Source organism: Lutra lutra, chromosome 4 (assembly GCF_902655055.1).
Source record: "Lutra lutra chromosome 4, mLutLut1.2, whole genome shotgun sequence".
Taxonomy (NCBI): domain Eukaryota; kingdom Metazoa; phylum Chordata; class Mammalia; order Carnivora; family Mustelidae; genus Lutra; species Lutra lutra.
Genome location: NC_062281.1, coordinates 132683250 through 132698239, shown reverse-complemented (window position 1 = coordinate 132698239; position 14990 = coordinate 132683250). Strand labels below are relative to the sequence as shown.

Here is a 14990-nt window from a genome sequence, read left to right as displayed (position 1 = left end):
AAAGCAGGGTGACTGATTTTTCATGTAAAATTTTAATTACAAAAATAACATTGTGGTCATAAAAATTTTAAGTCCGGTGTAAAAAGTGAAAGTTTACTAATACCCTTATTCCATTCCACTGCCCTCCTCTCCTAAGAAAAACAAACACTGTTAAGCTGGTTATAGATCCTTCTGGGCCATTTTCTGTGCATTCAACACACACACAGCCATGTGTGTGCATATGTGCGTGCTCATAGACAAATGCATTTTTGATTTTCATAGCTATTTCCAGATGGTCCTCCAAAAAAGACTTTTCCAAGTTATAGTCCCATCAATATTGAATGAAGTGTATTTCTCCAGAACCTTTCCAACTGGTTAGAATTCATATTTAAGATTTTGCCAGCCTGATAAGTAAGAAACAGTATTTCATCTTTTAAATGTACATTTCTTGAATTACTACTAAGGATGCTCTCAGATACTCTATTGATGATTTGTATTTCTTATGCGTATTACCTGCTTTGCTTTGCCTATTTTTCTATGGACTTACTTATCTTTTTCTTATTTGTGAAGTCAGCTTCACAATAATATTCAAGTGAATATTCAAGTGAACTGTTTGGGGACATTGGTTGTGCTGGAATGTCCTTCTCCCTCCTCAGGTTTCCCTCCCATAGTCTAGAACCTCCCGTGCTTTCCCAGTTTGAGGACTTGGATTTAATTGTTCTGCCTTGACGAGAGAAAAACCAGAAAAATCTATTTTTGTTGCTGTTGCGTTACCCGATGTTGCTGTTGAAAATGGGTGCTATGGCAGCTGTTCCACGTGATTCTTGGCTATTGGTGGAGCCCCGAGAGCCAAGGCAGGCATTCCCACTCAAACACAGTCCGCCCTTTGAATGATAGGCATTTGGCGGGCACAAGCAACATGAGCTTCTTGATTTTTTTTCTCTATTCTCTTTCAAACTTTCTGTGAGTCTCTCTCTTCTCCCCTGAATAACAACTCAGGTAGATCTCATAGCTTTCCTGGTCACTTAAAAATATTAAACAGACAGGGGTGGCTGGGTGGTTCAGTCGGTTAAGGTCCAACTCTTGATTTCAGCTCAGGTCATGATCTCAGGGTCATGGGTTTGAGCCCTGTGTCAGTCTCCATGCTCAATGGGGCGTCCGCTTGAGATTCTTTCCCGCTCGCTCTCCTTCTGCCTCTCTGCCCCTCTCCCCGAAAAAAAAAAAGTGAATCTTTCAAATATTAACAGATATTCTTACTTTCCGGTATTGAAAAACCCAGTCCATAATTACATCTCAGTAAAACTGGGGAAACTTTTTTTCACTTAAAAAAAAAAAAATGTCCAGGGCTCCTGGGTGGCTCAGTTGGTTAAGCCATTGCCTTTGGCCCCAGAGTCCCAGGATCGAGTCCCGAATTGGGCTTGCAGCTCCACAGGGAGACTGCTTCTCCCTCTGACCCTCTCCCCGCTCATGCTCTCTCTCACTCTTTCTCTGTAGTGGATAAATAACATCTTAAAAATAAAAAAAAAAAAGTCCATATAAAATAAAAACTTCAGTTTTCCACTCAGTTTAACATATGTCTTCTTGGACCTGGTTCAGCCTCAGAAAGCCAAAGTGATGTCTCCAACTCCCGAAATTCTTCCTCATGTGGATTACAGTGAGGCAGGTAGTGGGGAAAAGGGCAGGAAACGTGTAGCTCTCTGGCAAGTCTCTGGACACCTGACTGATCTCCACCTTCTCTTCCAAAGCCTGGACATGGGTGATGGGCCAAGGGTCATGATACTGGTTGGGGACACCTGTCAGCAAGTTCTGTAAGATGGTCTGGTATCTCCGTAATACATCTAGCTCCGAGACTGGACTTTTCCAGCCTTTCGTCTGAGGCTGAAAAGTCTAGTCTTGCATCTTTCTCCAGTTGGCCTTGGAACACCCTATATAGAGGTTCTTGGCCCCTGCAGGTAGAACAGTTGTGCTGAGTTGTGCCACCACTGCTGACCTGCCAGAGTTCAGAGGTTGCAGAGGCAAAGCTGAAGTGTTTATGCAAAGCAAAATGTTGGGGTCAGCCCTGATTACTCTGTACCCTATGTAGGCTCAAGCCCTTGTGCTGTCTGTTTTTCTGGTACCATGTCTGACCCCAAATGTGTGAGGGTTTTCCCTCCCAGTTCTCCAATCCTCAACACAAACAAGACATCTGATCATTGCATTCAACTTTGACACTAACTATCCAGTTAGTCTAAACCCTACCAGTGAAGGGCTCAATCCCACAAGACTGTCCCCACTTCAGAGGTCACTGACAAGTTCCAGGGCCACCTGTATTTCTGTGCCATCACCTATAGATTCTGGGGTTCCCACAATGCTCTCATCAGTTTCGATAATTTGCTAGAATGACTCATAGAACTCAAGAAAACGCTTTACTTACATTGAGGGGATTATGACGAGGTACAACTCAGGAGCAGCCAAATGGAAGTGATGTGTAGGGCATGGTGTGGGGTTGGGCATGCAGAACTTCCACGTTCTCTCTGGGTGCAGCACCCTCCCAGCACCTCAACATGTTTATCAACCCAGCAGCTTCATTGCTGAGTTTTTCTAACCCAGTCTCTCTCTTCTTCCTGGAGACCAGGGAGTGTGGCTGGAAGTTCCCACCTTCTCATTGCTGGGTCACCAATCTTGGGTCTCCCAATAATGGGTCCATGGTCAAAGGAGCAAGACTAATACAAAGCGAAGGTCAAGCAAAGCTTTATTTCGCGCCAAGCATCAAGAATCAAACCGACCGTCAAACAGACCGGTCAGGGCCACCCCTTACAGAGAGGACAACCCCTCCCTGCCTCACAGACTAACTTTTATAGAGCAAAGGCCATGTGTTTGAGCCTGGCCACGCACAGGTGACCAATGAGATTTCAATACACAGAGAAAGCTGCACAGTCATGCTAGGTCACACACGGGTGGCCAATTGAACTACAATTCACCCCATACTAGACATTTGCACTAGCCTTTCACCTTGGTGAGAATTGGCGCCCAAAAGGCGGGGACCACACTCCTTGGTAGCTAGGAGACAGTATGTGCCCCCACTGATTGAATACCTCCACCTGGCCTGACCCACCCTTGTATTTGGACTTTGTTAACTGGGATTGGTTTCCTGAACTTGCTTTTAAATAAGTTCCCCTGGTGGGGGGGGGGGGGGTGGGCAGGGTCAATTTAAGTTTTATTGCATAAACAACAAAATGGTGTTCAACCAAGGTAGGGGTGCTCTGGCTAAATAGGCCCTTACACTCATCTCATGTTTGGTCTCTCTGCCAGCAAACTCCCATCTGGACACTATTTTGGGCTCTGCCGGAGTCACTTCAACAACCTTGACTGAGGTGTGGTCAGAAGGTGTTCATTAGGGACAAGAGAAGACAGTCTTGTTACTCAGGAAATTCTGAAAGTTTTAGAAGCTCCGTGCCAGGAATCAGGGACAACAGCTAAATATGTATTTTCATGAGACCACAGCTCCTCAGGGTTTTTTTTAGCTTTTTGTATGTGTCTCTGTGGACACGTATATACATGCATGCAGAAATCCCCCCCAAGATTTCTTCCACAGGTCCAGGGCCTGAGAGGAGATGGATTTCTGATATTGACCGCATACTGGTCATGGTCTTACTTCACACTTAGGTGTCTTATAGGACAAGGAAGTGTATTTTTTTCTGTTAGGGAATATAGTATCAATGTGAAGTCTGGACTGACCTGACAGCTTTTCTCCTTGAGGTCATTTGGCGAGCATGGTTCCTTCCACATTGTTGTTCTGCCATTTCCTGGGATGCTCTCATCACCTGTAGGGTCGAAGCAGGGTTGCCACCACATATGGTTTCCAGCAGGCACATAAGGGGAAGAGATCATAAACATCTGAAGATCTGAAGTCCCGGATGTGGATAGTGGCGGTTATCATTTCTGCTCACATAGCAATGTTAAGAATTTAGTCTTATTATGATTGTGAGGCAGGCTGGGAAGAATAATCCAGCTGGGTGGCCAGATGCCTGCCTACAGTTCTATAATTACGGAAAGATCAGAGAACTAACTGGCAACATCTACCGGTTGGCCCCTTTGGCCATCCACATTTTGGCACGTTTCCTTTCTCCCAACATAGAATGTACTCACTCACTCCCCATGGAGAGCACCCAGAGTCCCATCATCTAGATCAAAAGTCAAGAATTTCTACTTGAGGAGAGCCTGGGTGCCCCATCGGTTAAGTGTCTGCCTTCAGCTCATGTCATGATCCCAGGATCCTGGGATAGAGCCCTGCTGTGGGCTCCCTGCACAGCAGGAAGTTTCCTTTTCCCTCTACCCTTGGCCCTGTTTGTGCACTCATGCTCTCGATCTTTATTTCCCTCTCTCTCAAATAAATAAAATCTGAAAAAATTTAAAAAGAAATCTCTACTTGAAGTACAATTCTCTCTGGTAAGTCCAGATTAGACTCTTCAGCCACCTACAAACTGAACATGGCATTGTCTTCCCTCCCTGCCACCAATAAATATTGGAGGAATAAGACCAGGAGAAGTGAAATAAAGGCTCCTGTCCAGAAAAGGAAATTCTGGAGATATATGTTGTCATCACTGAACCATAACAAGTAACAAATCCTTTACCTAGCAGTAGAGTGATTTCAACTCCTTGTTCTCTATTGTCTTCTGAAGCCCTTGGCCTTCTGAAAAGTTCTTGCCCATTATCCTACATGGCCACATCAAAGTACTGTGTTGGAGATGATGCCTTCTTTGGGATCTATTGTTAATTTGAAAAACAAAAAACAAAAACAAGCTTCTTCTGGCTAGGCTTATGGTTTCTTTGGTAAAACCACTTCCTCAGGGGTGTCTGGGTGGCTCAATCATTAAGCATCTGCCTTCAGCTCAGGTCATGACCCCAGGGTCCTGGGATCAGTCCCATATCTGGCTCCCTGCTCAGTGGGAAGCCTGCTTCTCCCTCTCCCATTCTCCCTGCTTGTGTTCCCTCTCTCCCTGTCTCTCTCTCTGTCAAATAAATAAATAAAAATCTTAAAAAAAATAACAACAAACCATTTCCTCAAAAATTTGGTAAGTATCTGCTCTTTTTGCTTCTAGTTAGTTCCATGTGCCGATAACTATACCTAAAGTTCTTTTCTAGATTTAGATATTAAGCCATGTTGGTTTTTTGTTTTCTCATTTTGGTGGTAGTTACTTTGAGGCCATATAAAACAACAGGCAGCATCCTTCATCCGGGTTTTGCCTTGGGGCTGGATTACTTTTTTTGGAAAGCTGGGAGAATGTTAACAGGGGTCCTTTGAGCAATAAGAGCCTTGTCTTCTGCTCTTTGGAGGTAAAGAAGCAGTTGAGTTTTTTCAAACTGGTGAGTCTTAAGTTCCTGACCACTTTCTTTTCTCTTTATCTGTTTGCAAATTGGTCAGTTCTCTCTCAGGTTTATCTATCTCTTGTTCTGTGTTGCTAAATAAAATAGAGAACAGTCAACACATATGATCATTCTAGCCCTTTCTGGTCATTTCTTCTCTAGCCGTGGGCTCCATAGGAACGTGGTCTACCTTACAAGTTATCACAAGTAAGAGTTCTACCAAATATTTTCAATGGCATATCAAGTGTCATTAGTCTTCCAGCCTAAAATTTCTTGCTCTTACTGCCCAAGCGAATCAATGCCATGTGGCATTGATCAAATACTTTAGTGTTTGATATAGTAGTGCCCCACTTACATGACTAGTCTCTGTATTATTTAAAGTAAATCCAGGATGCTGTAATAAAAAGACACAATGATACAGTGACATAACACAGAAACTTATTTCTCTTGTATGTAACAGCTATGCCATGAATGAGGGCAGAGAACCTTCAGCCTGTATAGTCATTCGGAGATGCAGTGGTTCTCAAGCTTTTTGGTCACAAGACCCTTTTACACTTTTAAATATTATTAAAGACCTCAAAAAGCTTTCATTACATGGGCTACACCTATTGATATTTTTCATATGAGAAATTAAAGCAGAAATTTAAAAATATTTATTCAGTCATTTTTAAAATAACAGTGAATCCATGCAGTTAACAAAACTAACACATTTTTATGAGAAATAACCGTATTTTCCAAAACAATACAAAACAAAAAAAAGTGATAAGAGAAACATTACATTCTGCAAATCCCTTTAATTTCTAATTTAATAAAAGACAGCTGGATTCTTATGTCTGCTTTTTCATTCTGACTTCTGTGATACCACACTTCATGCAGCCCCTGGCAAACTCTATTGTGCATTTGTGAGAGAATGAAGGTGAAAAAGGCATGGAATTTGTTAGTATAAAAATAGCTTTGACCTGCGGCATCCCAGAAAGGGTCTCAGCAATCTCCAAGGGTCTTAAGAGTTCACTCGGAGAACCCTGGGACATGTTTGACATTTATTTGCATGGTGAAAGCGACGTCACCAATGCCGTGCCCCGTGGCCAACTTCCAGCTGGTTGCAAGGGGACAAAGTCCAGAAGGCACATGCTCACCTTCTTAAGCCCCAGACCCCAGGGGGTGCACATTAGTCTTCACAGGCCATTGATGAGACCTGAAGTCACATGACTACATCCTAACTTCAAGAGCCATTGGACAATGGAGTCACGTGTTCAGGCATGGACCTAGCTACAGAACTGTTATTATGCAAGAAGGGAAAACAGATTTTGAGAGACAACCAGTAGTTTCCACCACAAGCAGCATGCATTCTTTCCCACCCTTACTTCTCAGCCTAACAGCTGAGCTCTCCCCTTGGCTTGCCATTGCAGGGGTGGGGAGGAGATGGAGAGGCTACTTACCACCAGGCTTCAGCCCTGGTCTCCTCTTTGCATTTGGTCATAGGTCCTTACTATCTGAAAAATTTCTTTTCACCTTCCACCTGACTGTTGAAAAGAAATAACAGATTAGTGAGGGGAGAGGAATCAAGATGAGTGAAAACAGGAAGTCTAAGATCTTTTTACCACCAACCAAACGTACAGCATAGCCAAGAATTTGCTCGATAGTGCAGAGTCCAAGGTGAAAACCTAAGCAACGTGTTTTTTTGAAGATTGTAGAATTTCATAGTTCATAGGATGACAGGATGAACCTCTGTAGTAGATTTCTTTACTGAGGATTTATTACAAACAGTAAAGCTGAAACCAGTAAGAATTCAAAGGTGCTATTATTGAAAATGAAGGAAAGCCTACGCTAAATCTATTTTCTTTTTAAATCTGAAAGTAGTTAACAATATATTCAACTATCTAGCTCCAGCTAATTTTCCAATTTTATGTTTCTACCTCTGCATTCTGCATGCTGGGCTACTCCCTATTTCTCACAATGACCTGCTCCTGCTATTTCCTCAGTGCTATTTATATCATCCCTTAAGCTGTTTCACTGTGCATTCTGTTTTTGAGCTCTATTTGTGTTGATACAAATAGACTTAACTCATTCTTTTAACTCATTCTTTTAGCTGCTTCGTAATCTTACTTTCTGTAAATGTATCATATTCGCAGGCGATCAAGTTGCCTTAAAATTTCTGTGGTTGCCAACAATGCTATGACCAACATCCTTGAACACATTTCCCTTCGCATATGTCAAGAAGCTCTCTCAGGAATATTTCTAGAAATGGATTTTCTTTTCTTTTTTTTTTTTTTTTTTAAGATTTTTATTTATTTATTTGACAGAGAGAGAGAGAGAGAGAGAGAATGAATAAGCAGGAATAGTGGCAGATTGAGGGAAAAATTGGCTCCCCACTGAACAAGGAGCCTTATGCAGGACTGGATGCCAGGACCCTGGGATTTGACCTGAGCTGAAGGCAGATGTTTAACAGACTGAGCCACCCAGGCTTCCCTAGAAATGAATTTTTTCTTTTCTTTTTTTTTTTAAGATTTTATTTATTTATTTGACACAGAGAGAAAGAGAGAGATCACAAGTAGGCAGAGAGCCCAGCAGAGAGAGAGGAGGAAGCAGGCTCCCCGCTGAGCAGAGAGCCTGATGCAGGGCTTGATCTCAGGACCCTGAGATCATGACCTGAGCCGAAGGCAGAGGCTTAATCCACTGAGCCACCCAAGTGCCCCTAGAAATGGATTTTTTTTTTAAGATTTTATTTTTATTTATTTGACCGAGAGAAATCACAAGTAGGCAGAGAGGCAGGCAGAGAGAGAGGAGGAAGCAGGCTCCCTGCTGAGCAGAAAGCCCGATGTGGGGCCCGAACCCAGGACCTGGGATCATGACCTGAGCCAAAGGCAGCGGCTTAACCCACTGAGCCACCCAGGCGCCCTAGAAATGGATTTTCTAATGTAGAAGGAACGAGTGTGTATATGTGTGTGTGTGTGTAATTTTAAATCTATATTTTAGATTTTTAAAAATATAATATTAAAGTGTTCCCGTAAATTTATGATCCCTTTTTTTCCCATTTGTCCACATCTCACCAATACTTAATTTCAAATCTTTTTATTTTAGGTTATCTGAGGGATTAAAAATGTAAATGCTTTGATATTGCTATTTTATTTTGCATTTTCTTAATCCCTAATGAACTGAAATGTTTTTTAAATGTGTTTGTTGGCTAGTTGTGTCTCCTTTTTTGAGAATTGCCAAAATATAACCTTGGCACCTTTTTTCTGATGGATTGTTGAATTTTTATTATTGATTTGGACATTCTAGATACTAATCTTTTGCTGTGTATTTTGATTATATTTTTTCCATTTATATTTTTCCAAATAATGACAGAGAAACATACAGAATCATGTCCTATCTTTTGCCCTACAGAAGTTTTAAATTTTAATATGGTAAATTTATCAGCATTTTTTGACTTTTACACTTAGACCTTAAGAAAACGTTCCCTGCAGTGTCATAAAAATATTCCATATTTTTATACTTATTTTTAATTTTGCTTTGAAGGTTTAGGTATTTATTCTATCTGCATTAATTGTTATGCATAGTGTGAGGTAGAGATAGAATTTTATTGTACGTTTTAAGTAGAAATGAAAAATGTATCCAGTGGTCCCAAGATCACTTGTTGTCTAGTACATATTTTCTTCATTGAAATGACTTATTCCTGGATTGACATGGGTCTGCTTTGTCTCTTTATATTTTTTGACATCAATTATCATGGTTTCGTCTGAAGAACTCTTGTTATATCCTAATGCCTGAAGGACAGTCTCTTCCCCTTCTTTTTTTTTTTTTTAAAGATTTTATTTATTTATTTGACAGAGAGAGATCACAAGTAGACGGAGAGGCAGGCAGAGAGAGAGAGAGAGGGAAGCAGGCTTCCTGCTGAGCAGAGAGCCCGATGTGGGACTCGATCCCAGGACCCTGAGATCATGACCTGAGTTGAAGGCAGAGGCTTTAACCCACTGAGCCACCCAGGCGCCCTCCCCTTCTTTTTTTTTTAAGTTGGCTTGGCCTATAAATGTACTCTTCTTTATGAATTTTATTTTTTTTTATTTTTTTAATATTTTATTTATTTATTTGACAGACAGAGATCACAAGTAGGCAGAGAGGCAGGCAGAGAGAGAGAGAAGAGGAAGCAGGCTCCCCGCTGCCCAGAGAGCCCAATGTGGGGCTCGATCCCAGGACCCTGGGATCATGACCTGAGTTGAAGGCAGAGGCTTTAACCCACTGAGCCACCCAGGCACCCCTTCTTTATGAATTTTAGAATCAGTTTGTCAGACACCTAAAAAAAAACTATTGAGATTTTGTTTTAATTTCAATATAGATCATATTATATATAGGTTAATTTTCAGAGAACTGACATCCTCCCATCCATGAACACTGCCCTATCATTTCATTTACTCAGGTCTTGGTTTATGTTCTTCAGTAAGTTAAGTTTTATAGTGTTCACTTGTACACTTTTTGTTGGTTCTGCTCCTGGTTTGCTGCTGTTATAAATAAGCTACTTCTTTCCTAACCAATTCTCAATTGATCTTTGTGGAATTTTTGTGTTGGTGAGTGTGTCTGTCTGTCTTTCCCCCAGGTAGGCTCTTGTTCTGTCCTCAGGGAAGAGCTATCTCACTCATGCTATAAACTTCCTTCCATTCTTCTTATTTTCCCACCACTCCCACTCTCATGACACCCCCCCCAACCTGCCCTGCTACCTTAACATATTTCTTTACTACACTGGGTTCTTGTAAGTGTATTTTTTTTCTGAAGTGGAAAACAGGTATTAGTGTCATGAATATCCAGAAAAGGAAGGACTCGGGTGACTGCTTCAAAAGTGATCTTGAATTCAATCTCCCAGACCCTCGCTGATATCAGGGGAGTTGATTATAATGTCGATGGAATACAGTGGGTTCTGACTCTCATTTACTGTGTGCTTTTGACTGATTTACCAACTCTCTTGAGGCCTCAATATTTTTCTTTGGAGAATGAAGACGATAAGAACACACAGAGTTATTGTAAAGATTAAATACGATCGCATACCTATAGTTCTTAGCACAATGTGTGGCTGATAGTGACCGCTTAACAAAAGGATGTGGTTATTATGATCAGACATATTGAGGATAAGTTCTCCATAGATTTATACAGCGGAAGAGCCCTCACGGTCTCTCCCTTCTTGTTTGTCAGAGCTCTGAAGGAGAAAGGACCGTCAGGTTCCTTCTAGGGGAACTTTCACATTGATTGATGCAGCCCTCAGAGGCCCCCTGTAGGTGTTAAAGCAGCCTGTAACCCCTCCGCTTTTATTTTATGTTCTGAGGTTCCTGACAAAACTCTGTTGAAAGAAATTTTTCTTGTGCTAAAAATGGCTAGAACCACTTCAGTAATCTGTCAGCTAGCGTCCAAGGACATTCTACACCGTGGGGCAGAAGCACTTGGAAGCCCACTGATTTAGTAGTGGTGTTCTCAGTACGCATCTTGGCATTCCATATTTCAGCAAAACCAACGTTCCCTCCCCACCCCCGTTCTGTGTACCCTCTTTTGATTTCACCCATTTTTCCTGCTGGTTTCTCCTTTCTTGGGAGTGGTCCCACAGAGATGCTTCCTTTCCTTTCCTAGTTAGCCTTTTGCATCCATATCCATGGGAGTTTCACGTGAGTAGTGTTTTGGTGCCTCTGGCTGCTTTGTTGGGGACCTGTGCAGAATTCCTTTGATGATAATGCTGGTTGATTTCTTCCAAGTGTAATATGTATATATTGCTTCTGTGACCCAAATGTCCCAAAGACCTAGACATTTACTTTCTATTGTATTTATTGATTCCATTTGGTGTTCAGCTAGCCTGATTTTTCCATTGTTCCTATATTTCTTATTTTGTTTTTGGTGCAAGCAAGTATATTATTTCTAGAAACTTGCATTTGAATATACAAATTTTATAATTGATTCGTATCATGTTATCACTTTACTCCCCAACCTTACCTGTTGTTATTCCATGTTACAGATAAGGACACTGAAGCTCTGATAAGTCAAGTAACTGGCCTAGCAGGCAGACAGAGCTGGGATTCCCAAGGAGGAGATACAGATGTTCTAGACCACTAGCTTTCTGGAAACTTGAGGTCACACATTCAGGCTGAATGTGGGCATCAGGCAATTTTTTTAATGTGTGCTAAATTCTAAAATTAAGAGATTTCACATTAAAAAGCAGATTTCTACCTTGTCTTACAATGGTAGCGAAGTAGCGGCTCCCAGTTTACGCTGATGTCATTAGACAGGGTAGGTGATGTCTTGTTCACAGCCATCCCCCACTCCCACCCCAGCTGGTATCTCACTGTTTCAACACCAGTCTAGCCTTACAAAGCACTGGATTCCGTGCCCTACAGTGTCCCTTGTCCTTCCCTTGTCTCAGCTTTGTCTGATTTTAATTATTGGTTTATCGCACACACACAGAAAAATACCTCACAAAGCTACATACACCGTATTTTGTAGGTGAGGCAACTGTCTGACATAGTGGGGACCACACTGTCCATCTAAATATTAAATGATTGTGAAGCTTTATCCCTCTTACTTGTCAAATTTAAAAAATTAAACAGAAGACCTAATATTTTTTTCTGCACTTCAGTTCATCATCTTGAGCCATCCTCCTGGAGGGCCCACAGCCTATGAAAAGAATCATGGCCAAGGGGATGAAATATGACTTGATTTGTGACACTCGAGAGACCATCTGGGGAGTAACTTCAATAATTATGTAACACAAATTCAGACCTGTTTAAATCAGCAGTTCACCATGGTTTGTTTTCTGGGGTGTGTTATTTGTGGTTTTGAGTTGAGGTCCCGATACTTAGTAACAGCAGGCACTAAGCATTCTTACTCAGTTGTAGAGGAGTGGTAAAGCAGGGAAGGTTATGCAGAGAGGACTCGACAGCCCCCGCAAGCCAAGACACCTTAGCTTTCACCAGCACTTGGGAGCCTTTGTTTTAAATAAAGCAATGGACCCAAGATGATTCCTGTGATCCTGCCACACTTACTCATGTGCATTCCTCCAGGCTTCTTGAGTGAGGGATTTGTGCTTCTGAGGGTTGATCCCATGAGTGCACACGACCCTTATGAATTCCGCCTGTCATGCACTGTGGAATCAGAGAGGGTGAAACCGGCTGGAGCAGGTGTATATAACTATGTGAAAAAAATTTTTTTTCTAGTCGTGATTTCCTCTAGGATTTATAATTTAGCCTCAACTTGCCATCTAAAAAGAACCTAAAAATAGAGTTAAATTCTGAGTTTGAATGAGTGAAATTGGATATATGAAACATTCTCAACTAGATAAATACAGTTCAAAAAAAAAAACCAACAAACCAAACACTTAGAGATAAAAGGAAACCCATCCTCAAAGGGCTATCATCCTCCTTGCCTAGTGAATTGATTTGACAGACATAATTTGATTTGCTGTTCCTAAGGGGGACAAATTTGATTTGCTCCTAAGGGGAGTGATTTAATTTTAATCACACAAATTTTTTCTAAGCATTAGCACTTTTGTGCAAAATATTAAAGGAAATGTGGTTGTTTTCCCCTGGAACTAATGATCTAGAAGTTTGCTTCTGATTATTTAATAATTAGGTTTTGAAATTGAGAATATATTATTAGATGATTATTTTTTTGTTTATTTTTATTTTGATAAGTTTTGCCTACAAGACCAATCAAGGTTAAAAGGCTGCTGAGGTTTTTATAACTGGGTTATATAAAGAGAAATGACAATTTCCGGGTTTCTTAGGAAGATAATATTCAAAGTCCTCTTTGACTTTGCCTCGTAAATTAGGTACTGTTACTACATAAGACATCATCCAAAATTTATTTATTGGCTTAAAATGACAGTACTTAAATTTCATATGTTTCTGTGGATCAGGAAATCAAGAACCACTCAAGATCTCTCATGACATGGTGTTTAAATAGTGGTCAGAGTTAGCCTTCTTTATTCACACGTCTGATGGTTGGTTTGGGAAGATTCAGACAGCTAGGGCTGGAACAGCTGAGTTTCTCAGGCCTCTCTTCCTTTCTCACCATGTGGAGGTCCCAGGTTGGCTGGACCTCACAGCAGCTCAGGGCTCCAAAAGCATGTAATGCAAGAGAGCCAGAAGGAAGCCTGATGGCCTTTTCTAACTCAGCTTCAAAAGCCATACATCCCTTCTGTGCAAAACAGAAAAGAGGAGAGGGGAATAAGAATCCACGATTTTTTTTTTTTTTAAAACAGGGAGAGTGTCATTAAAAAAAAAAACTTGACATATCTTTTTTTAAAGATTTTATTTATTATTTATTTGACAGAGAGAGATCACAAGTAGACAGAGAGGCAGGCAGGCAGAGAGAGAGAGAGAGAGAGGGAAGCAGGCTCCCCGTCGAGCAGAGAGCCCGATGCGGGACTCGATCCCAGGACCCTGAGATCATGACCTGAGCCGAAGGCAGCGGCTTAACCCACTGAGCCACCCAGGCGCCCCAAAACTTGACATATTTTAAACCACCATACCATGACACTTGGTAAAGAAAGACTGGCTCATTCTTCACTTTGTTCATATCTGTCTCTTTTCATTTCCTCTCTTCCTAGCCTTTTCATGCCAGGTGCTCCTGTCCACCTGCTTGCACTTCTAGAGGCCTCACTCTTCCAACCTTCCTTGTCCTTATTGCCTCCACAACCAGTCTATCTTGTATCCTGTGGCCAGATTAATTTGTCCAAAAGACCACTGCCATTAATTCATTCTTTTGGTTGAAAGTTTTTAATGCCAATTACTTTTTGTCTCCCTAGAGGGTTTGTATCAGGATCAGGTACATGCCTTGTTTAAAAATGCAGATTTTTCTGGTCCCTTCCCAGAATTACTGAATTAAAATGTCCTGTACGTCGAACCCAAGGATGCTCAAGTTAAGAAGTTAAATACCTCTATCAAAGCTGATTCTTAAGTAAACTAAAGTGCACACTTCAACTTGGTATTTAACTGCACACAATAACGGTTCTCAGTCTTAGTGTGTTGCCATCGTTATGGAGCAAGCGGGCTGTTGCTAACAATATCAAAGTACTAACATTGGAACCCATGCAGTTACTCCGATAACATCATCTTCACTTGTCTTCACCCTTACTTTCTTGAGTGAGAGAGAAATTCCTCAGAATGGGAGCAGTTTCACATAAGAGGTTTCCTCATTATTAATGTCACAAGGCTCTCGTGTCCCCGTGCAGATTCCCTGTACAATCTCACCTGAGCCAGACTTGGTTTGTGTTCCCACCATCCCTTGAATACATTTAACCCTTGCTCCCTTGTTATTTGTTTCTCCTTGGTAGTCATTTTTTACTGCCTGTCAAATCTTACCCTTTTCTGGACAATTTCCCTGAGGCTCTCCAAGCCTCAGAGATTTCTCTTTGCTCTCAGCTTATTCAGCAAAATCAGTAACTGTCTTTAAGATTTATATGGCACTTATTATATAGTCACTTAAATTGTTAACTGTTGGCTCATCAGCTTGCTGTGTTGGTCAGCTTCCAGCAGGAAAGAGGTATCGTGCTCAGATAGGCTACACGGAAGAGTGCTTGGTACAGGAACTACTGAACAGGTGTGCGTAGGACCTGGAGAAAGTACAAAGGATAGCTCAATATCATGATGTTAGTAAAAGTGGGATCTGTTACCCTCCCTAGGCCTGTAGAT

General features: G+C 41.4%; 1 protein-coding gene across 3 annotated transcripts in view; it reads left to right on the top strand.

Annotated features, from left to right (window-relative positions):
- Positions 1-14990, top strand: part of AK5 (adenylate kinase 5) — a 248707-nt gene that overhangs the window by 16544 nt on the left and 217173 nt on the right. The gene's annotated exons all lie outside the window — the stretch shown is intronic.